General features: G+C 41.3%; 1 pseudogene; it reads left to right on the top strand.

The window, feature by feature from the left end:
* LOC110314313 overlaps positions 1 to 946 on the top strand; it is a 3,215-nt pseudogene extending 2,269 nt beyond the window's left edge.
* The last annotated feature ends 1,839 nt before the right edge of the window (positions 947 to 2,785 follow it).

Here is a 2,785-nt window from a genome sequence, read left to right as displayed (position 1 = left end):
AGAGAGAGAGAGAGAAAGAAAGAAAGAAAGAAAGAAAGAAAGAAAGAAAGAAAGAAAGAAAGAAAGAAAGAAAGAAAGAAAGAAAACAAAGGTAGGAAAATGAAGTGATACATCACTAGGCAAAATGGATACATATCCCCTACAAGGCAGAACATTCTGATGATAACAAGTGATGACAGTTACTGTCTTAGAAGTTTTGCATGGCAGAGAACAGGAGCTCAATCAGCTTGCTCATCATCAATATGAGTCTCACACCTAAGAAAATATATTTTGTCAAATAAGACACATGTAAGCATGTAAGTACATGGGTGTCTGCACATGTGTGTATTGTAGAGATTCCTTGTTAAGTCCACTTTAAGGTCTATTTTCCAGTTTGGTGATGTAGTTCAATGGTAGAATTCTTGTTTCGCATGTGCAAGGCAAGGTTTGATTCTCAACACTGGGAAAATAAAATTAAAATTTAAAGTCACCTTGAGTAGGGAGAGTTTAGTGTGCAGAACAGGAGCTTCTTGGGAGAGGGAGTGAAGATTGAAATAATACAGGCCACAAAGGCCCTGCTCATTTCTCCAGTTCTGATCGGCTCCTGTACTATTGGTTTTGGTATCATCAGGCCTGTGTCTGCCTTGCTTCATAGGTCAGAGGCCCCAGCTAAGTTTCCTTCCTGAAGCAGCTCCCCTCTCCAAGTAGCAAGAAAGGAGTACCAAACCCCGGGAACAGTTACACATTAGGCAAGTTTCTTGGTGCTGGGGCTATCATAGTTGGTGCTAGATCAGGAGCTGGAGCCACTTCTCAAGTCACAGCTCTCCTCCTGGCCATTCTGGGGTTTGTTGTGTTTGTGTCCAAGGAGCTCTTTTATGTGGTGCTTGCTTTCCTTGTTGCTCTCTGCCATGGAAATCACATGGGTGATCCGGCCATCCCTGCTACTTTGATTCTGTGTCATTCCTGATGGTGACATGCGCTAAACTTAATCATTATAGACAACATTTCTCTTTAAAAAAATTAAAAAGTAAAATATATCATCCTTTCAGTTAGGGTAATCACATGACTAGCCTCTCTGGTTAACTTTCCTTGAGCTTCAATTTCCTCATTGTGAAGTATGGGATATAAACATTGACTATTAAGTTGACTTCTTAGTATTAAATAAAATATAGGAAATATATATATATATATATATATATATATATATAGAGAGAGAGAGAGAGAGAGAGAGAGAGAGAGAGAGAGAGAGAGAGAGAAATACTACAGAATACATCATACATGAATGCTATACAATAGCAAAGTGAAGAGAAATACAGTAAACAAATCTCTGATTTGTGGTTACTTTTTTCTTTAATAGGGTCAGTGAAAACACTCATGGAAAGCAAAAGGATTGCACTACAGAGAAAAACATTATGCTTATCTACTGTCCTAGTTACTAGGGCTACTATTACTGTGATAAAGCCATGACCAAAGTGACTTGGGAGGAAAGGGTTTATTTGGCTTATGCTTCTTTATCACTGTTCACCATAGAAAGAAGTCAGGACAGGCACTCAAACAGGGCAGGAACCTGGAGGCAGAAGCTGATGCAGAGGCTGTGGAGGGGTGCTGCTCTCTAACTTGCTCTCTATGGCCTGTTCAGCCTGCTTTATTATAGCACCTAGGACAACCATCCAAGGAGTAGCATCACCCACAATGGCTGAGCCCTGATCCATGAATCACTAATAAAATTCTCTACAGGCTTGCCTACAGCTGGATTTTATGGAGGTATTTTCTCAATGAGGTTCTTGCTTCTCAGAGAACTGTGGATTATGCCAAGTTGTCATGAAACTATTCAGCACATCTATATACTCATGTGCCTTGGACTGTATAGTCTCTAGCATTTAAGATTCAAGAAGGACGGGTGGGGCTTAATTTTCTCCTGCATTTATATCAGCCCCACCCCCACCAGGGGCCAGAAGACAGTGACAAGACTGCCACTCTATAGGAGGCAAGAGCCCAAGCCAGGGTTCTCACTACAGACTGACATCCAGCAACTCGTTAATTACATAGCTCCATTAGTGGGATGGATCCCTTTGTCTTTCTGGATGACAATCTCCCTTTCAATGCATAGATGTCTTATTTTGTTCTTCACTCCTTAGCAACCCAGCTACTGCATTCTGACATGCCCATTTCCTCACAAGACAGGAAACATAAAGAAAAAAAACAGGAAAAGAAAATAAAAAAGAAACCCATGGAACTTGCTGCAGTTGAGATTTAGCTCACCAAATTCTAATCAGTTAATTTGAGGAATAATTGTACTGGCTGAAAACAAATGCAGGCTGCATGTCCCTTGCTTCTCACTTTTTAAATTTTATTTATTTATTTATATCCCAAATGTTGCCCCCTCAAAGTCCCCACTCACAGAGTCCCTCGCTCACCTCCTTCCCTCAGCCTCTGAGAAAGTGGAGGCGCCTCTGAGTTTGCCCCCAACCCTGGGGCATGAAGTCTCTGCAGGATTAGGTGCATCCTCTCCCACTGAGGTGTCACAGCTCTCTGCTACATAAGTGTCAGGGGCTTTCTCACTTTGTATTGCCTCCTCACACCAGGAGAGAATCTTCAGTCTTTAGAGAACAAATCAAAGGACAACTCTGCAAATGTACTCAGGGTTGACTTTATAGACTTCCCATACAAAGAAGGCTATGTTTGGATGTGATTCCATAGCTCTCTGATGTCATTCCTACACAGTAAAATACAGGAGATGACAGTCACAAAAGAACCAAATTAAAGGAAAAGCTGAGGAAGATGTCGTTTTTGAGACAGTGGAGGC

The sequence above is a fragment of the Mus pahari genome, chromosome X, assembly GCF_900095145.1.
Source record: "Mus pahari chromosome X, PAHARI_EIJ_v1.1, whole genome shotgun sequence".
In the NCBI taxonomy this organism is placed as follows: Eukaryota; Metazoa; Chordata; class Mammalia; order Rodentia; family Muridae; genus Mus; species Mus pahari.
Note: the sequence above shows the minus strand (reverse complement) of the source record. Positions and strands in the feature narration are given on the sequence as shown.